The sequence below is a fragment of the Podarcis filfolensis genome (assembly GCF_964270895.1).
Source record: "Podarcis filfolensis genome assembly, chromosome: 7".
NCBI classification, from domain to species: domain Eukaryota; kingdom Metazoa; phylum Chordata; class Lepidosauria; order Squamata; family Lacertidae; genus Podarcis; species Podarcis filfolensis.
Window position 1 is genome coordinate 75,403,320 of NC_139603.1, and position 22,327 is coordinate 75,425,646.

Genomic DNA, 22,327 nt, shown 5'->3' on the forward strand with positions numbered 1-22,327 from the left:
AGGTGCAAAACAGCTCTTCCAAAAGCCGGAGGCACTTTCTGCACCTAGAAAGGCCCCTTTGGACCCACCCCAATCACAAGAAGCTCAATTCTTCGTCCACTGCCATATCTGGTGCCTTTCCTGCACACCCATGGAATAGCAGGACACATAAACCTCACATTCAAATAATTCAATGGCTATAGCAGGCACTTGGCTATAGCCTTGCATTTGATTGACAAAGGCACTGTGAGGTGTTGAGATGCAGCTGGCAGTGAGAAGGCTGCGTGGGTTGTCCTCTGCTTGCCACTCCTCAGTTTGCTGCCCGAGGCAGCCCAGGATCCTGCAGGCCCCTTAAAGCAGAGCTTTCTAAACTGTGTGTTGCGACACATTAGTGTGTCGGCTGCAGTGTGTAGGTGTATCCCGCGAACACTCCCCGCGCTCCTCCTGGGGATGGAAAGTGGTTTGTTTAACAGCCAGTTGGCTATCAAATACTGTGTCGTGAAATAATGCACGTCTAAAAAGTGTGTCAACAACATGAGGAGTTTGCAAAGCTCTGCCTTAAAGGGTCAGGGCACTGGCAAACAATTCCCCCAGCTTGACCACAAAACCCTGTTGCTGACCAAGGAACTAGATGCTTCAGCCATCTTGGCAATCTAGTACATGTTTAGAGACACCCCAACCATGTTTTTGTAAGGCTGACACATAGAATACAGAATCATAGCGATCCCAAGGGTCACCTTGTCCAGCCCCATGCAATGCAGGAATCTCAACTAAAGCATCCATGACAGATGGCCATCCAACCTCTGCTTTAAAAACCTCCAAGGAAGGAGAGCCCACAGCCTCCTGAGGGAGACACTTCCACTTTCAAACAGCTCTTACTGTCAGAAAGTTCTTCCTGAAGCTTAGTCAGAATTTCCTTTCTTGTAACTTGAAGCCATTGGTTCAGGTCCTATCCAGGGCAGGAGAAAACAAGCTTGCTCTATCTTCCATGAGACAGCCCTTAAGATATTTGAAGGTGGCTATCCTAGCTCTTCTCAGTCTCCTCTTTTCCAGACTGCACTCAACTCCCTCAACCGTTCCTCACGAGGCTTGGTTTTCAGACCCCTGATTCTCTTGGTTGCCTCCTCTGCACACTTTCCAGCTTGTCAACATCCTTCTTAAATTGTGGCGCCAGAACTGGACACAGTATTCCAGGTGCTATCTGACGAAGACAGAATAGAATGGGGGTATGAAGTCCCTTGATCGGGGCACGGTACTTCTGTTGATGCAGCGCACAATAGCACGAGTGCATGTCTTTCTCTGCACAAATCCCACACCTGTGGCTTACTGTCCCCTACGCTCATGCTGGCAGTGCGCACATTGCGCTAATTACATGTAGCGACATTGTGGAAACCAGACGGCAGCCTTTCCCTTTCATGATGTTTTCCCACTTTAGACAAGCTGCCCACCCACCGGTGGTGCAATAAGCAAGCAAGTATTTACCGGGGCAGAGATCAGGCTGCGAGAGCCTCGCAAGAGAGAAAGCGGCGACGGCGCCATACTTTGAGCTATTCCGATCGCAGCAATTGTCTTTCTGACTCATGCATTTGTCTGTTTTCATTTCAATTTCTGTCAAAGACTAAGGTCCTGAAATTTTAATGCTGCATAATTATGTATTCTGCAAATTAAAGCAGCATGGCATGCCGACTGGGAACAGCATGTTTCACACTTCATTATGTCTGCTGCAACTCAGCTAGTGTTAAGGGCTGATTCCTCACCACCCCCCGTCTATAGTTTTCGTTTACGGTGGGGTGTGAGCACCTCAACTGGCTCTCAGCGTTGGAGGAGTCTGTGGGGCAGGGCAACTGCGCACCATGCCACCCTCCCCAGCGGAAGATCAGGCAAAAGGCACTCCACCACGAAGTCAACGCTCACCTGGGAGTCATTTAAGGCACCCTGCTGAGTGGCAACTTTGGGAAGCCTCACTCCGGCAAGGGGCACAGGTAGCAGCTGTCGCAAATGGTGCCCGGGGCTGCTCTAGTCGCTTCCATTTGCTTACCACCTGGTGGGACTCGTTTTCTATTGCACAACAGCTTGTTTTCTTTCTGTCTGTCTGCTCCGATATAAAGTGTTCCAATAGAAATCTGTTGCACTGTGAAGACACACCTCCTGCAGGCAAGAAATACCCCTAAGTAAAGCGCCACCGATAATCGCCAGTTGAGCTTATTCTATATCCAAGGAAGGGGAGTGGCTGATCAGCAGGTGTCCTAACCTAAACCTTGGCTTGAAGCAAGTTTGGGGTTAATTTCTGGGGATGTCACTATACAGTGATAATACTATTTGAATTTATTTATTTTTGTGTTTCTAACTTTAAATATTTATAGATTCATTTTAAACATGCCCAGCATGCCTTTCCAGCTGTCCAGTCTAGTCTTCAAGGAAGACTGCAACATCAAAACCAACAACAGCACTGGTGTTGCAGAAGGACCCTGTTGGTGCAAGGACTTCCTCTTCTTTTCCTAAGTGCCCCATGCACCCTCCAATCTGCTCTAAGAGTTCTCCATGTCCTCCAGAGCAGATTTGGAGAGCTGAGGGTGTGGGGAGAAGAGAGGGTGAGGTGGTCCTGTTGCACAAATGGGGTGACTTATTTGGATATAAGTAAAGGTAAAGGGACCCCTGACCATTAGGTCCAGTCATGACCGACTCTGGGGTTTTGGCGCTCATCTTGCTTTATTGGCCGAGGGAGCCGGCATACAGCTTCCAGGTCATGTGGCCAGCATGAGTAAGCCGCTTCTGGCGAACCAAAGCAGCACACGGAAACACTGTCTACCTTCCCGCCCCAGCGGTACCTATTTATCTACTTGCACTTTGATGTGCTTTCAAACTGCTAGGTTGGCAGGAGCTGGGATTGAGCAACGGGAGCTCACCCCATCGCAGGGATTCAAACCGCCGACCTTCTGATCGTAAAGTCCTGGGCTCTGTAGTTTAACCCACAGCGCCACCCACGTCCCTCTTTGGATGTAAGCCTTGGGCCAAAACAGGAATCATCTCTAAATATGGTAAAACAACTCAGCTGGGTTTGCCAAGGCAAATAAGAACAGCTTAGTTCCTAAAGGATAAAGGTAAAGGTAAAGGTACCCCTGCCCGTACGGGCCAGTCTTGACAGACTCTAGGGTTGTGCGCCCATCTCACTTAAGAGGCCGAGAGCCAGCGCTGTCCGGAGACACTTCCGAGTCACGTGGCCAGCATGACAAAGCTGCATCTGGTGAGCCAGCACAGCACATGGAAACGCCGTTTACCTTCCCGCCAGTAAGCGGTACCTATTTATCTACTTGCACCCGAGGGTGCTTTCGAACTGCTAGGTTGGCAGGCGCTGGGACCGAGCAACGGGAGCGCACCCCGCCGCGGGGATTTGAACTGCCGACCTTTCAATCGGCAAGCCCTAGGCCCTGAGGCTTTTACCCACAGCGCCACCAGCGTCCCTTCCTAAAGGATAGCCATGGTTAAAAGATCTCGACAGTCAGTTTGCAGTCTTGACACCCAGGACCAAAGAGCCGCCCTACTTCCCAGACACTATGTCAACCGTTGTTTGGTCATAGTTATGCTTAGGGAAGCTCAAATCTCCAAATCATTTGTTTCGCAGTTTGGGGAAGGCTCACTGTAGCGTTCCATCTCATTGCATTTAATCCCTCTCTAATAGCTAGCATCTATTGCTGTCCAATAGATGCTCCGCACAGCAGCACATGCTAGGCAGAGACCTAGGAGAACAACTCTAGCCACAGCATGGATGCTGCAGAGGTTTCCCCAAGACCCATGTAATGCATACACCTTTAAACACCATCTCCAGATAATAAGGTCAATAAAATCCAATCTAATACAGATGCAATGTTTAAAACATTAGTACAAGCAGCTCTGCACTGCTCTAATAGCTTTTAGCTCAGCATGTCTCACAACATTAGGGAACCTGAACCCTCCCAGCAGCCTTGTGACAGTAGGGATCATCTATCATTGCAGAAAGCGGGGTAGGGGGAGAGCTTAAGCTATTTCCCAGATTCATAGCTATCCAAGCAATCTGCCAGAATCATTGATACAAGGTTAACTATACAATAATTCTTCTGTATAGGTACTTGACTTGAAAACACACTTTTCCTCTTTTGGAAACTTTGCTGTCACCCTCCTTTGATGCCAACAAGATGCATTATGGTGTCATACTTGGCTCCTGTTGGGTACAAGGCAAGAATGGAGGAGGAGACAGGGAGAGGCAGTCCACTGTCAACCAGAACAGAGCCTCCAAGTTTCTCAGACCAAGTTAGTAAACCTGACCTGGAAGAGCCAAGGGTGTCAATATGGCTGGTCTATCTCAATTCCTTCCTTTGACCAGTGGGGCTGTTACTGCATCTAGCTCTGACATCCCTGAAGGAACTGTTGGCTCTTGAGATGTTGTCAGACCCCAACTCTCAGAAGTTCTGGCCCAAGGCTAGGGGTGATGAGACCTGAAGTCCAACAACATCTAGAGGACACCAGCTTTATCGCAAGTCCTGAGAGATGACAAACTTCGAAAGGACTATAAGTCTGCCTATTTTAAATATTAATTTTGAGAAACAAGTTTCTTCACCAGATACTCTCAAAGTTATCAATACTTCTTACACTGCACACCATTGTCCTTATTTGGTAACTCCATCCAGTCAACCAAAAGCTACACTGCTAAGTAAAACGGTGACAGAGAAGGAGAGCTCTGAGTGGAAGCAGCTGCCTGTTTACTTAGCAAAAGCTCAGTAAAAAGCATGTGCTAATTTGATATTCATTGCCGGGGAAAAAATCCCAGAGAACATCGTTCCAGTTACGTAGGGTGCAGACATTAAGAAAATGTGCATTTCACGCAAGTCAAATTACATGCTTGCTACAAGATTCCATTTATGATGGAACTGTGGAGCTTAATTTGTCTCATGCAGGGAATGAAAGGTCAAAGTGGTTTTATTTGTCCTGCTCTCCCCAACCGAGAAGGAAACTTTCCAATTAATTTAATAACATGTGCTTCTTCCCTTCTCGAGAATCTCACCTTGGGAGCAAGTTTGCTTTAAGATGGGGGGTAGACAAATTACAATAAACTAAGAATACTCAGGGCAGATTGAGAACGAAGAATTGAACAGCACCCACTTCCACCAGCAAAGAATCTCTTCAGCTTCCTATTTCCAGCTTATTTTCAGTGGATTTACTGGTCTAAATCTTTGTGGACTCACTGGTCCAAATCTGCAGGCTTGAGCAAGTAACACTCTATGAGTATAGCTCAGCTTCAAATGCTTCCAAGTACTCCACCCTAAGCACGTGTGAGGGAGGTCCTGCTGGAACCAATGTGTGGCCCCCCAGGTGGTAAATCGCTGAACTGCAGGTAGCAGCCATCTCCGTGAAGAACCTTCTGGATGACTCCGCCCAAGTGGCTGACCATGGGAGTCCTTCTAGGCAGGAAGGACTTGGTGTGCTCTGCTGCATTCCTACTTTCTCTGGGCGGGGCTTCTAGCCTGATCCTCCACTCTCCTGGTTTCCTCCTACGTTCATTTAAACATTTGAGGATTCTTATTTCAGAGGGAAAAAATCAGTAAGAGGGGACATAAAATATTAATAGAAATGGAGGCTCAAGAAGATCAATTAGGAGAGGTGTGGGAAAAGGATATAACAGGGCAAATAGATAGTCACAGCTGGGGGAAATTATGGGAGAAACGTCCGCTGAAAATGCTGTCTATAAGAATAAAAGAAAATTATAAATTGGTTTGGAGATTTAACACCAGTCGGATTAAATCAGATAAACAAGGAGTATTTAGTGTTATGTCGGAGGGGATGCCAGGAAAAAGGGAATTATGTTCACATGTGGTGGTGGTGTTTAAGGAGATAATGGAAATCACTGGGTTAAAGCTGACTGAAAGTCCAGAGGTAGCATTATTATTAATTTACAATGGGGTGGAAGGTTCGCAGGCTGGGAAGGACTTGCTCACAAATTTACTGACAGCTGCACGCATTATTATAGCTAGGAAGTGGAAGCAGCAAGCTGAATATAAAATGGTATAAAGTGGTGTGGGATATATCTATTAATGATAAATTAACATGTGTCACTAAGGTAAGACGGGGAACATGCAGGAGAAATGGTTTTGAGGAGATATGGAGGGTGTTTGTAGAATTTGTACTGTTAAAATGGAAAATGGTCAAACCATCACAAGAGGTGTTGAAATTTTGAGCTGTTGGATAGTTACAATGGAATGGTCTCAGTGGTGGGGTGCACATTTTTATTCTTATTTATTTATGATTATTATTTTGTCAAAATATTTATGATTATTACTTTGTTAAAGAAAAAAAAGATGACAGCAAAAAAAGAAAAAAAGAAGAGCTATTACAGTGGTACCTCAGGTTACATATGCTTCAGGTTACATACTCCGCTAACCCAGAAATAGTGTTTCAGGTTAAGAACTTTGCTTCAGGATGAGAACAGAAATTGTGCTCTTTCAGGTATCCTGGTCCCAAGCTGTGTTGGGCTTTAGTAACAGGCTGATCGCCGAAGAATTGATGCTTTTGAATTATGGTGCTAGAGGAGACTCTTGAGAGTCCCATGGGCTGCAAGAAGATCAAACCTATCCATTCTGAAGGAAATCAGCCCTGAGTGCTCACTGGAAGGACAAATCATGAAGCTGAGGCTCCAATACTTTGGCCACCTCATGAGAAGAGAAGACTCCCTGGAAAAGACCCTGATGTTGGGAAAGATGGAGGGCACAAGGAGAAGGGGACGACAGAGGACGAGATGGTTGGACAGTGTTCTCGAAGCTACCAGCATGAGTTTGACCAAACTGTGGGTGGCAGTGGAAGACAGGAGTGCCTGGTGTGCTCTGGTCCATGGGGTCACAAAGAGTTGGACACGACTAAATGACTAAACAACAACTCCATCAAGCCTAGGGGGACTTACTGGTTAGATCTGCTCAGGAGTGGTTAGGGTAAAAATTGAGGGAGGGCTATTCTGCATTACTGAATTCAGAACATTTTTGGCTCTGTCTGCTGTCAACGTGTGGCCTCTTACAGGTGACCCCTGAGGGAATGCTGGACCTCAGAAGAAAGATAGATAGCCCTCTCTCAAAAGGATTATCATCTGGCCAATCCAGAGTCTTAATCCTTTCTGCCAACTGCATACCCGTTTATAGGATTGGCAGACAGCTTAGGAATGTAGCAAGCTGACATAAGCCAGGGCTGGCTATTCGTCCCTCTGGCCCAGAAATGCCTAGTCTGATTGGTAATGTTCCTCAGGGTCTCAGCCAGAAGGTTCCTGCCCCCCAATCGCTTGCTACCTGATCCTTGTCAACTGGAGATGTCATGGACTTCCTCTAGGACAGCCTTTCTCAACCTGTGGGTCCCCAGATATTGTTGAACTACAACTCCCATCACCCCTAGCTAGCAAGGCCAGAGCTCAGGGGTGATGGGAGTTGTAGTCCAACAACATCTGGAGACCCACAGGTTGAGAACCGCTGCTCTAGGACATGCAAAGCAAATGATGTTCTCTGCCACTCAGCTAAGCAAATGAAGGGTTTGGAGTTCTATAAATCCTGGGCCTACCTATGAGACAATTATGCCAACAGAGCAGTACCTGTTTTGCTACACTTCAGGCTTCAACTTTACTGACCTCAAGATTGAGGGACCCCAAACTGGAGGGCACACCCTCCCCTCCAGGCCCTTAGCTCTGGTCCAGCCAGACACAGCCTCGAGGATGTCCCCAATTCCCACCTCTGATGATGACAATAAAGCAGCCCATCCCTTAACTCCAGCAAAAAAAAGGGAAGAGTGCAGGAAGGTTTGCAGGCCTGGCCCATCAAAACAAATAACTGCGTTCATGGACAGCTTCGATCGACCGTCAGCTGATGGAACGTGCTGTACAATGAGACGTCTGCTATTAATGCGGCGTGGCTCTCTGGCTATAGGGAAGCACGAGGATACAGCTGCTGAAGACTGATGTGAAATTAAAGAGGGAATGAAATGTGTGATCTTATTTAATCACACCTGGTGCTTCAATTTTTCAATAACAGCACCCTGCTAGACTGTGTCAAATCACTTTTGCAAAGGGGGGGGGGTTGCGGGAATTGATGGCAAAATGAATTAACTGTTTCGCCGTCCTCAACGTTGATGGCGAACAAATGCAAAGCAACAGCTTGGTGCAGAAAGGACTGCTTCTGACTTCAGGCTTGCGGTAGGCTAGCCATGCCTTGCAACATTTCAAAGATCTGACTGCTGTGAAGGGCTCATTCCCATAACGGAGAGCCGCAGGCTATCGCCCACAGGGAGGGCATCACTGCCGAGAAGGCCCTCTGCCGGGTTCCCTGTAACTATTATTAGTTCTGTGTTACTTATGGTTTTAGGTAATTGGGAGAAAAGGCTTGCTTAAAAAGAAGACATAGATCTGATTACAACCCACGCTTAGGAAGTTGACACAAAGACTGGCCCATTTCCTCCAATACTCATGGGGCAGCAGTGTGCAAAAATGCAGAGATGAGGGAAGGAAAACACGCCACAATACTGATGATGATAATAAGTTGGGTTCAGCCAAGTCCTACTCACTGTCGATCCACTGAAAATCATTGCCTTCAGTTAGTAATGTCCATTAGCTTCAATAGGTCACTTTGAGGAGCACTCGTCTTGAATATAGGGAAGACTTACTGAATTTGATGGACATAAGTTACACCATGTCCATTCATTTCAATGAGTCTACTCTGAGTAGATCATTCAATACAGCCCCCTGTATTGTGACTTGGTGTGGTTTTTTTTTTGGTTTATTTTTTACAGACATTGTGTTTTTACTTCTTAGGTGTTTGGGTTTATATTAAATGCCAAATATAATTTGTTTCTGGAGACCTCATGCTGTGCAATTACCCATGTCTCATTGGTTAGGCAGACACTGTATCTCAAACGGTCTGCCCCACATACTAATAAATCACTTTATGTAATAGACAGCAAGGTGCTTTCTCTAACGGGGGGAAATGGTAATTGTGGTCAAATGATTCATATATGTTTTTTTCCCCAGAGAAAGAGGAGGAGGGAAATGTATGGTTTTCAGCTCTTATGTGTGGTACTGTTTAAGAAGCTGTAAGGTAATTAAATTCATGTTAACTCGTCTTTGTATAAAAGAAACAGAAAGGAAAGACTGAGGGGAAGGAGAAACCTGATAGGGTCTGTACCTTCCCCCCTCACCATCACAATGGCATTAGAACACAAAACCAGCAGAAACCATTTTTCTTCTCTTAGAGACTCTGGGACTTGAATAGAAAACCTCACAGACTGTTGCTGGGACCAAAGGAGCCAAAGGGAGTATTTGTGCTCCGTTATAAGATCCTTCTCCAAATACGAAAGGGAATAGAGATTTGCAAGGACCAGGAGACACAAAGCCTCTGAATTAGCAAGGAAACTAGCAACCTTTGCTTTGAGGTTTTGAATTAGGGCTCCGCTGCCTTACCCTCTGAACTTATTATTCTGGCCTGATCATTGCTGCTCTGCAACGCCTCCGTCCTGAATATTAACAGCACCTCAGCTCAGCTAGATCAGGTAATCCGGAGTCCAGGATGACCACAGATAACTTGTCTTGGAGGTGCTTCTTCCATCCAAGCAATATGTCAAGGGAAACTGCTGCTCTGGAGATGTCCTGTTGCCCCTCCAGTGTGGTGTGGTGGTTAAGAGCGGTTGACTCGTAATCTGGTGAACCGGGTTCGCGTCCCCACTCCTCTGCATGCAGCTGCTGGGTGACCTTGGGCTAGTCACACTTCTTTGAAGTCTCTCAGCCTTACTCACCTCACAGAGTGTTTGTTGTGGGGGAGGAAGAGAAAGGAGATTGTTAGCTGCTTTGAGACTCCTTTGGGTAGTGATAAAGCGGGATATCAAATCCAAACTCTACTTATTCTTCTCAGCTATGCACCTGCCTCCTGCGCTTGCCATCAGCATGACATTGGCTTGGGCTCTCACTGTGCTTTTTTTGGGGGGGGTGTCTCACTGCTGTTGGGCTGTTTGAATGATGTTTTATAGTGCACTTCTGAATTTTTCTATTACAGTATTTTATTTTTACTGTAAAGAACCTCAGGAATTTGCCTGAGAAGCGGCTTAAGAATGACTAAACCAAACAAAAACGTGACGCTCCATACATATGAGGAATTTCCACACTTAACAGCTGGTCACTGCTACGCAGGCAAGCCAATTAGATAATAAAGCTTTGCCACGCAAGGCATACAAAGGGGAAAGGGGAAGCAACTGGGTATGTTTAATCAAAAGGAAAGAAACAGAAGAGAAAGAACTGCATTCAGAAACCGGAAAGGTCACCATACGGAAGATGATGTGATTTGAAGGTCACATTTGCATGCTGCATTTTACATCAGTCCAATAACTGCAGCTAATCCCAAGGGCTGCCCAGCGCAACTGTGGAGATGCATCGAAATTTGAAAAAAAAATTCTTGCGACTTTCGTGTCTTGCCTACATTGCAAGCAGAATTGCTGCCTGGCCAACTTTTTCTAGTCCAAGCTGTAAAACCATGTTTAGTCAGGGCCAAAAAAGATACCGTACTTTTCGCTCCATAAGATGCACTTTTCCCCTAAAAGTAAGGGGAAATGTGTGTGCATCTTATGGAGCGAATGCAGGCGGAGGCAGGTGGGAAAAGCCCGCGCGGGTCTTGCGGGCTTTTCCCCGAGGAGGGAGAAGGGACTGATGTAGCCTTTTAACTGTTTTTGTTTTGTTTTGCTAACTTGCAAAAAAAATAAATCATTGATTTTACAGAGAACATTTACTTTTCTATGTAAATGGTTGGAGGTTATGGATTAAGCGGTGTATAACACCTGTCAAACAAACAAAGAAACAACTAACGATACTGGATCAATTTCTCAGAAATCTATGCAGACAACCCACCTGTGGATGCTCAGAAGACTCCAGAGCTAGCAATGGAACATCATCAGAAAAGAGATATTTTACCCCTTTCGCAAACCTACCATTTCACGGCTTTGTAATTTTAAAGAGTTTCCAACACTTCACGGCCACTAGCCTTTTATTGGTTGCAGCGTGTAAAGATCTTGTTTTGACTCCAGTTGCTGTGCTACTTACTACCTGGAGTCCACTTGCACTGAATCTTGGCTTTTCTGCCTGTCGGAGGCGTACGATGGGTCAAAAATATATAATCATGCATTTTAGGGGGGGTTATTTTCCGAAACGAAATTGGCCTACTCTAAACTGTGGTATCATTTCTTCTTCGGACGTCCTTTGTATTTTTCGGGAGGAGGATAGGGGCAGAGTTTCTCCACAAGGAAACCCGCACACTAATGAAATATAATGATGCTATAAAAAGAGCCTTGAGATGGGGACAGGCCATATAGCTGAGTAGAACAGCACAGGTTTTTCATACAGAAGGCCAAAGGTTCGATCCCTGGCAACTCTTCGTAAACCGCTTTGAGGTATTTTCAAACAATCTAGCGGTGTTAAAAATTTAAATAAATAACACCCAGTATTGGAAGTGAGCCAGCGGCTGGGGGAAGGCAGTGACTGCTCAAAAGCAGCAGAACACCCTTAGGCAAAGCTCAGATTTGCTTCCTTCCACACTTGCTTTACTTGAAAACAAGGAGGTAATAATAATAATGTTGCAAAAGCCAGATGAAGTGCAATTGCAGCTAACAAATAAAACTGATCAGTGAGCAAAGCAAATAATTATGATGGTGGTGATGATGATGTCTGAGTCCAGGAAAGCTTGGGTAAACATACAGGTTCTTAACAGGTGTTCAAAAGTATATTTTGTCTAATAATAATAATAATAATAATAATAATAATAATAATAATAATAATTTATTTATATCCCACCCATTTGGCTGGGTTTCCCCAGCCACTCTGGGCAGCTCCCAACAGAATATTAAAAACAGAATAAAACATCAGACATTAAAAACTTCCCTAAAAAGGGCTGCCTTCAGATGTCTTCTAAAAGTCAGATAGTTTTATATTTCCTTGACATCTGATGGGAGGGTGTTCCACAGGTTGGGCGCCACTACCGAGAAAGCTCTCTGCCTGGTTCCCTGTAACCTCACTTCTCGCAGGGAGGGAACCGCCAGAAGACCCTCGGAGCTGGACCTCAGTGTCCGGGCTGAACGATGGGAGTGGAAAGTTGTAGTTTCTGGTTCACCTTCAAAGGTAGCCCCACATAGAGTGTTATACACGTGGTTGCTCTGACACATTTCATGTTAGCTCAAAGGTGATATTCTCGGATGCAGATCGCCCTTCTCTGTCCTTGGATCAGGAAAGTAAATATCTCCCATGCTGTACCCACTCATGCAAGGACACTACTCATACGAGCAGTTCTTTTTGCGTGCAGGAGAGCAGGTGCAAGAACATCTGCACCAGTTCTTAAGAATAAGACACCCACTTTTTTGGGGGGGGGGAAATAACATGATGTTGCTTCCTGCTTGGAAAAACACTTTCTATATATGTAATGTATATATATATGATGATATGCCAGTTATTGCAGGATAATTATAGGTAAAAAAAAGGCCCAATCAATTTTAGCAAGAGCAATACCCTCCAGATTGGTCACTGTTTATTCTCTAGGGAGCTCAGACTTACCCTAATTCCCACTTGATTGTGAGTGTGCATACACAAAAAAGCGTAAAACAGTAAATTAAAGATATGATTAAAAAATTAAATGGTTCCTGCAGAAAGCATCAATGGCAAGTGCTTATTAACTTATATATTACAGTGTGCTGGCATGGGAACCTCAAACCGGCTGCTGAACAGGCTTTCTAAAGAGATAATATCTGGGTTTCAGTAGTCAGACCCTCAGGTTTAATTACTGTTTGGGTTTAAAACTTTGAGTTTTCCCCGAAGCTTTATGCCGAATACCTGACTTTCGATGCAGTAATTGATGGTGTGATGCCCGAGCACACATTGGTATTCAAAGAGGGTTCTAATCTGGCTGATCTATTTGCTGATGTCAAGAATTCGCTTTCGCTTTCCTGAATAGTTGCGTCCATATTCGTTTTAGCAACTTTTGGCCAATAGGCTGGGGGAGGCTGACATTAGCATTCAGAAATGTGATCGCCCAACCTGTAGCCTATTCCAGCACCTTTTTTGCTTCATGTTTGCACCAAGCTTATCCACAGTCTGAACTGGGCTATGCAACCTCAGATGACCTCTCTGCATGAAACCAAGCAGTCGGCGCAGTCTTAATTCAGTGCTATTTTTCCAGAAAAAGAGGTGCCGGAACTCACCACAAACGCCTCCCTTGTTCTCTTATAATGGCAATGGCACCCACCTGAGAGGTGCTGGAACTCAGTTCGGATGAGTTCCCACTGGGGGCGGGGAAGCTCTGGTCTTATTCATAAAGGATACAGTGATACCTCGGGTTAAGTACTTAATTCGTTCCAGAGGTCCGTTCTTAACCTGAAACTGTTCTTAACCTGAAGCACCACCTTAGCTAATGGGGCCTTCTGCTGCTGCCGCACGATTTCTGTTCTCATCCTGAAGCAAAGTTCTTAACCTGAGGTACTATTTCTGGGTTAGCGGAGTCTGTAACCTGAGGCGTATGTAACCCGAGGTACCGCCATATTTACAATTTTAATAATCGTAGGCAAGCCCTTATTTTTATAAAAGGATGGGGGGAATCCGTACACTATCAGAAAAACGAAAACAAAGGATTGCTGAAAATTTGGCCCCATTTGGCAATCCCATCCAAGGCCAACATGGTAGAAAGTACACTGAACATACCTGCCCACGTACAGATCAGTCTTAGCCGCTACAGTGGTACCTCGAGTTACATACACTTCAGGTTACATACGCTTCAGGTTACAGACTCCGCTAACCCAGAAATAGTACCTCGGGTTAAGAACTTTGCTTCAGGATGAGAACAGAAATCGTGCAGCGGCGGTGTGGCAGCAGCAGGAGGCCCCATTAGCTAAAGTGGTGCTTCAGGTTAAGAACGGACCTCCGGAATGAATTAAGTACTTAACCCGAGGTACCACTGTACAGTGACAATTCAATAGAGAGGAGGAATACCAGCAGACAATGAAGAATATTGGAGGAATACGAAACGCAAATGGTAGCAAAAAAATAACAATAGCAAGTAAGGAGAAAGGAAAGGAAAAAGGAAATCAATGTGGAAGAGACCTACTGCGAAAGAATGAATATTTCAGCAGCAGCAGGAGCTTGTTATCTTAATTGGGTAGGGGTACAGGGCTGCAATCCTAAATCTCTTTTCTAAAGCGTCCCTGGGATTCGGCTTCTGACTAAACAGGCATAGCAGGCTTGGGGAACCTGTGACCCACAGGACGTGGCTTGACTCCAACTCTCATCAACCCCAGCCAGCATGGGCAATGGCCAGGGATGGTGGGAACTATAGTTCAAGCAACAGCAGGAAGGTCACAAGGTACAGCATAATAATAATACTATAATAATTTATTATTTATACCCTGCCCATCTGGCTGAGTTTCCTCAGCCACTCTGGGTGGCTTCCAATCGAGTGTTGAAACAATACAGCATTAAATATTAAAAACTTCCCTAAACACGGCAGCCTTCAGATGTCTTTTAAAGATAGGATAGCTGCTTATTTCCTTCACATCTGAAGGGAGGGTGTTCCACAGGGCGGGTGCCACTACCAAGAAGGCCCTCTGTCTGGTTCCCTGTAACCTCACTTCTCGTAATGAGGGAACCGCCAGAAGGCCCTCAGCACTGGATCTCAGTGTCCGGGCTGAACGATGGGGGTGGAGACGCTCCTTCAGGTATACTGGACGGAGGCTGTTTAGGGCTTTCAAGGTCAGCACCAACCCTTTGAATTGTGCTCGGAAACGTACTGGGAGCCAATGCAGATCTCTCAGGACCAGTGTTATGTGGTCCCGGTGGCCACTCCCAGTCACCAGTCTAGCTGCCGCATTCTGGATTAATTGCAGTTTCTGGGTCACCTTCAAAGGTAGCCCCACGTAGAGAGCGTTGCAGTAGTCCAAGCGGGAGATAACTAGAGCATGCACCACTTTGGCGAGACAGTCTATGGGCAGGTGGAGTCTTAGCCTGCGTACCAGGTGGAGCTGGTAGACAGCTGCCCTGGATACAGAATTGACCTGCGCCTCCATGGACAGCTGTGAGTCCAAAATGACTCCTAGGCTGCGCACCTGGTCCTTCAGGGGCACAGTTACCCCATTCAGAACCAGGGAGTGCCCCACACCCACCCGCCCCCTGTCCCCCAAAAACAGTACTTCTGTCTTGCCAGGATTCAACCTCAATCCGTTAGCTGCCATCCATCCTCCAACCGCCTCCAGGCACTCACATAGGAGCTTCACCGCCTTCACTGGTTCTGATTTGAAAGAGAGGTAGAGCTTCATCCCTGATCACACACAGTTCCTTGCTCACATTGCACAGGTGGGTTAACGGATGCCCCTGCCTACTCTAAAAGTGATGACGGCAACATTTAAGCTCATAATCCCTACGCCACAGATTGATTTAATCGAGGCATAGCAGAAGTAAGGAAAAAGCTACATTAAGGCAAGTCCACAGAATAAAAACGGCATCGCCACAGAGCTTGGTTCTATGTATTAAGTTCACGTTGATGCCTGGGGCAAAGAAGCAGGTGCAAGTAATTGCACACAAGCTTTCAATATAAGTAAGGATGTAAATCACTAAATTTCTACTGTTGCTCGTTAAGGCGAGATGCAAAGGAAATAAAAGTGTTGTTGTTGCTCTCATTGTTTTCTTAAAAAGGTTTTCCGGTGCAGGATATGTGCGATTTGTCAGCTGAAAGGAAAACCCAGGCATATACTAAAGACCACAGCCATGGGTCCTGCTGCAGAGAGGGCTGCAGTTTCCTTAAACTTTTTACCTGCAAAAGTGGCTGCTAAAATCCAGCCACTATCCAACCGCAGACAGCCTAGTCCACGAATCCACATGGACATTTTCCCCCGTCTCCTGGTCTGTGGATGTCTGGTGCCTGGATTCCCCTGTGAAGAGCTAGGGGAGGGGGCACAGCCAAGAACGCCCCCCACTGATCATGGATCTGGTGGGGGGAGCAAGGGAGGCATCTCCACTCCCAATGTGCGTAGCAACAAGTGTCGTATTTACATATAAGCGAAACAAGCTATAGCTTAGGGCCCCACTCTCTTGGGGCCCCCCAAAAAAATTAAAGGGAAAAAATCTGTATGTACTTTTCCAAAATATAAGATAAAAAACAAATATAAGATAAAAAACAAATAAAATAAAACCTACATAGGGCAACAGTGTTTTGTGATGTGTAGGCTCCTATGATGCAAGTAATGCTCGCCTGCTCCCTAAAATATCACTTAATAATTATTTCACTATTAATATACTTCTTCTTAATTGTATTTCACTATTAATATTTGTTGTTGTTTAGTCATTTAGTCGTGTCCGACTCTTCATGACCCCATGGACCAGAGCATGCCAGGCACTCCTGTCTTCCACTGCCTCCTGCAGTTTGGTCAAACTCAAGCTGGCAGCTTCGAGAACACTGTCCAACCATCTCGTCCTCTGTCATCCCCTTCTCCTTGTGCTCTCAATCTTTCCTGGAAGGGCTCATTTGGGAGGGCTCAGGGCTCATTCCTTAAGAATTGATAGGTTTGATCTTTTTGCAGTCCATGGGACTCTCAAGAGTCTCTATTAATATATTTCTTCTTAATTATATTTCACTATTAATATACTTCTTCTTAATTGTATTTCACTATTAATATACTTCTTAATTGTATTTCAGTTCAACAATTACTTTAATAAAAGTAAGTACCTCGGGTTAAGTATTTAATTTGTTCCAGAGGTCTGTTCTTAACATGAAACTGTTCTTAACCTGAAGCACCACTTTAGCTAATGAGGCCTCCTGATGCCACCGTGCCGCCGGAGCACGATTTCTGTAATCATCCTGAAGCAAGTTCTGAACCTGAAGCACTATTTCAGGGTTAGTGGAGTCTGTAACCTGAAGTGTATGTAACCTGAGGTACCACTGTACATATTTTGTTATGTGCAAATGGTTTTAGATACCTATTGGGTCTGTAAATTACCATATAGCATACTGTATTTTTCGCTCTATAACACGCACCCAACCATAACACGCACATAGTTTTTAGAGGAGGAAAACAAGAAAAAAATATTCTAAACGAAACAGTGGATGTATGACTTTTGTGGTTCATGCTGTGGCCACAGACATGTGATCTGACGGTGAGTTTGGGGTAGCCCAATGCAAAAATCCTGAGGATCCATGTGGATCCATGCTTTGTAACCACGTTTTTGCACCACTGTGGCCCCAGGCAACAGTGGGTGCGTGATTTTTTTGGTGCAAGCTATAGCCATGGACATGCTATGTGATCTGATGGTGAATTTGGGGTGACCCAGTGCAAAAATCCTGAGGATCCATGTGTATCTGTGCTTTGTAACCACGTTTTAAATGGGGAGGGAAGGAAAAGCACTCAAGGGACAAGGAACACGCGTGGGGTGGGTGGAGAAGGCTGCTGTTAATAATGCAGAAGAGGGGTATAAGAGAAGGCGCCTCCCCTCTCCCGCTTTGCTCCTTTGAAGGCTCTGCTTCTCTCCCTCCTCCCCGGCTCGCTGAAAAACTTTGCTGCTATTAAGCCAGCTGAGTGGGGAGGCGAGAGAAGCAGAGAGCCTGCTTGCGAAAAACTTTGCTGCTATTTAGTGAGCTGTTCTCTTCCTCCTCCCCGGCTCACTGAAAAAAACAGCTCCGGACTCGTGTAAGCAGCTCCTCTCCTCTCCTGCTTTGTTCCTTTAAAGCAAGCAGGCTCTCTGTCCCTCTCTCCTCCCCACTCAGCGCTTCTTCTCCCGCTTTGCTGTTTCAAAGCAAGCCATGGAGGAAGGAAGGAAGGGGAACCATGGATCCTCTGCTCACGACTGCAGCAGATCCCCCCACCATCCATAGGCATTCGCTCCATAACACGCACAGACATTTCCCCTTACTTTCTAGGAGGAAAAAAGTGAGTGTTATGGTGCAGAAAATACGGTATATTCAACACAGAAAACAGCGACAATTTGTTGTTGACAAAGGACAGCTGAATATATAAAGGGCCCCATTACCTTCAGTAGCTAAGGGCCTCATCAAACCTAAATCCAGCCATGGTAGCAACCACGGCCTGCAGTGATTGTGCTTTTGACTGACATGTGAAGGAGCTCGACACATCTTGGTATATGCATGTGGAACTTGAGTGGCTGGGCAGTGTTCGCCAGGGGGCGGGGCTGGCCAGAACAGCCCCCTTCGAGCATTCTTCCATGCATGTGCACAGTCTGAGCCCTACACCTGACCATCTAGAGTAGCTCATCGGTACCTCACACCAAGTCGGCAGCCCCTCTTTTAACCGTGCTTAGAAGTAACATCAGTGAAAAGGTAACGCTTCATTGTGGGTAATACGAATAACGAAAGGGAGGGGGGACAATTTGAATGCAGGAGGAGAAAGTTTTCTATGTTTTTAGTGGCTTTTATTTTTATCCAGTGCTTTTTTTCTGGGGGGTATGGGACGCAGGGGTACCCATACCCCTAAACATTTTGTGAATCTAACGGGAGAAGAAACTAAAAAAATTAAAATTGCTAGATTCTTCTCTAGCACGATGAATCATCAATTCTGTTGAATAGCACAATGAATCGTCAGTTCCGTTGCTACCCCCAATGGCAGCCTCATTTCCTATCACTGAGTCTCAGATGGAAGCGAGTGTTTAATGCATGAAGTAGGGAGTTGGAATCTAGCTCAGAGATTGGTCAGTTTCGATGTTAACACCTCTGATGGTGGCTTCATTTCCTTATCCGGTGTTTCCTGAGTCTCAGACGGAAGCGAGCGTTTAATGTATGAAGGAGTGTGGAATGTGGATGTGTGGCGTTTTACTGATGAAAGTCGGGAAGATGTTAATGCATCATGCCCATGTAGAAGTTACTGTGAGCTGTAATATGAGGTAATGCATGTTCTTTGTTCTTTTGTCCATTTACTGTACCGTGGTACCTCGGGATGCGAAAGGGATCCGTTCCAGAGCCCCATTTGCATCCAGAAACAAATGTAACTAGCGATGGCACGTCTGCGCACACGCACGTCGCTTTTTGCTGCTTCTGCGCATGACGTCATTTTCAGTGGCGAAAACCCGGAAGTAACGAACTCCGTTACTTCCGGGTTGCCGCGGAGCGCAACTTGAATGCGCTCAACATGAAGCATACTCAACCCGAGGTATGACTGTATGTATTTTTCCCGATTTCCGATTTGAACTATAAAATGGTGATTTTCTTCGAGTCAAAATTAGAGTACTCCTAAACATTTTTTTAAAAGAAAAAAGCACTGTCTTTATCTGTAAGCCTCCTTGAGGCCAGGGGGAAAAGCGGGATATAAATAAATAAATACACAACAACAACAACAACAATTTATGTAGGCATTAATTGCAAGCAACTTTGGGAGACAATCTTGGCTGTAAATCTGTGGGGAGATATCTATATATCAATATATCTATCATCTATCTATCTCTATCTCTCTCTATATATATATATATCTAAATATTGACAAATAAATAACCAATCAGCCAACACACATGTACCTATTTTGCCAGGTTTGCAGACGCTGGGAGCTCTTTCCAGGGAGTTTCTCCTGTGAGAGAACATTAAAATGTGTAATGTGGCCCCAGTTTTGAAGATGGGAGTGCCTGCCAGATTTCTCTCCAACCCCATTAAAAAGAAAACCCCAAACGCAACGCCAACCAAGCCTCAGCATTACAGGTTTTATCCCACGGCCATATAAACTGGATTTCTGCCAAGTACACAGATGAATCCAATTTAAGCATCTAGCACTGTATGTACAATCCCATATGGTGGGGAGACAGCACATAAAGAGCTGTCATTTAATCTCTCTCGTGCTACAAGAGCCAAGCGACACAAGAAGAAAATCAACAACTCATAAGCTCTTAGGGGAGGGGGACAAAAGGAAAGGAAAGGGATGCATTCCACCCCCCAACCTTAAAAAAACCCCCAAAACCCTGTACTGAAGGGTATACTTGACCAGACCTTAAAAAGGACAGGATTATAACTGGCTTTAGAAAGGTATTAAGCAAAACCAGGGAGGCATTGCTTTCTTGTATATTACATGCTGGCTCTGGGGCAAAAATAAAAGTTCACGAGCCTTATTTCCCAATTAATCTTCCCTTCACGTCTAAGAGCTAGTCACACAAGCTGAGGTGGCAGACTCTGGTGGGAGGTTTTCCAGCTGTACCAGTTCAAACTGCAAGTAGCAACGGAGGTGTAGTTTTGAAACGTTTCCCCTGATTTAAACACACACACACACACACACACACACACACACACACAACTTGCATGGGGGGAACGTTAAGAAGTGCCCTCCCCCTTATACATCTACCTTATACGTGGCTCATGTACCTCAATGTTGCTTCCTCTGACTGGCAGGGGCTCTTTCAGGTATCAGGCAGGCAGTGACATAGCGTGGGTTGCCAGTGCCCGGGGCCACAGGGAAGGTTGGGAGAGAAGGGAAAAGAACGGAGCACGCATGCACGTTCAACTGCCCAGTGGTGTCCGTGTCACCCAGGAGATGGCAGCCACAGAGATAAGAAAAGAAGAGTAGCTCCGTTGTCTGGAGAGGTCACTTCCTGGTTCGCATGCGGAAGCCCTTTTCCTTTTTTTTTTTAAAAAAATAATTTTTATTAAATTTTCCTTTTACAAATTCGCCATCCCAAACAATTTTCACAACTTTCAGCTTTTTGAACTCCCACCAGCTTCTCCGCCAATCACCCATATTTTCCATTTTTACACATTCTCTATATTTGATATTGCCATTTAATATTATCCTTACAGTTCTGTTTCTTTTTTTACAATACACCTTTAACTTCACAAAGCCTCTTTAAATCCCACTAGCGTTGTTTGTTCATCACATACGCATGCGGAAGCCGTTTTCAACAGAGCCCAGCAACGGAAGCGCGAAGCTGTATTGGGGCAGCAACGGGTGTTGGAATTTTGCACCGCTGACCATTTTGCACCCTGGGCAACCGCCCCTTTGGCCCCCCTGCTACGCCACTGCGGGCAGGAGTCTCTCCCAGACATACCTGGAGATGTCAGATATTGAACCTGCGACCATTTACCCATGAAGCATGAACTTCACAGCACTTCCATCGTCCTGGATATTACTGAAGAGCACTAGCAAAGTAGGAAAGAACAAAACCTGCCCTGTGCAGACCCACTGGCCCATCTAGCTCAGTGCTGTCTACTGTGGATGGCAGTGATTTCAAATAGGGGTCCTTGCCAGCCCAGCCTGGATGTGACCAGTGATTAAATCTGGGGCCCTTCTACATGCCAAGATTGTGCTCTAGCACTTGAGAAGCAGCCCTTCCTGGAGGGCTGCAGCACCCACTGGGTTTGACAAATCCCTCTCCTTCACGTGCTAGTTTACTTGCAAGGAGTACAGTGGTACCTCGGGTTAAGAACTTAATTCGTTCTGGAGGTCCGTTCTTAACCAGAAACTGTTCTTAACCTGAAGCACCACTTTAGCTAATGGGGCCTCCCACTGCCACCACCGCACAATTTCTGTTCTCATCCTGAGGTAAAGTTCTTAACCCGAGGTACTATTTCTGGGTTAGCGGAGTCTGTAACCTGAAGCGTATGTAACCTGAAGCGTATGTAACCTGAGGTACCACTGTACTTTACAGAAGCGAGCATTCGATAATGTCGCACGCACCCAACCACCCTGCAGTATTTATTGATGCAGTTCAGAATCCCACCACCTCGCTCTGCTTAATGTATCGAAGGATTCCTGCGGAGCCTCGCACTCCCAGGACTGAGGCGGCAATCCGATCTCATAACCATCCGCAGCTTTGTAAAGTGCCACTGGAGGTTCTGCAACAATTTGCACTGAGCGGGTTCATAAAAATCTAATTAGCTGCCTCCTATGGTTCTCTCACCGGAGGAGAAAGCAGCCGTGTTAAACTTTGCCAATACTTAGTCCTTCAGAAATGTAGGCACAAGTGGTTGATATTCTCTTAAAGGAGTTTCAAACCTTCAAAAAAAGGGGGGGGGATTGTGCCATTTACACTTAGCTGTTTCACAATGAGTTTTATTCCCCAAATGTAGGCAACTGAGGACAGAATATTGGTATTTTAATGGAGGATGAGCTATTCAGCAGAAAGTTCACAAAAGTTTGCCCGACCCTTCTCAGTGATAGAACTGCTGTTAATGAAGGATTTCAACGATGACTTCTGCAACTTTCTCTCTCTTTTAAATGTGTTATCTCTATATGGCAGTTCTGGGCAATGCTCCATATGAGAAACGTCTCGAGTTTTGTTGTTGCTGTTTAAACACACACTCAGACTGACTTTGCATATGTGAGCCCAGAGAAGAGAAGGAATCGAGAGAATATG

General features: G+C 45.6%; 1 protein-coding gene across 6 annotated transcripts in view; it reads right to left on the reverse strand.

The window, feature by feature from the left end:
• The window catches only part of SAMD12 (sterile alpha motif domain containing 12), a 203,911-nt gene that overhangs the window by 90,626 nt on the left and 90,958 nt on the right, over positions 1-22,327 (reverse strand). The gene's annotated exons all lie outside the window — the stretch shown is intronic.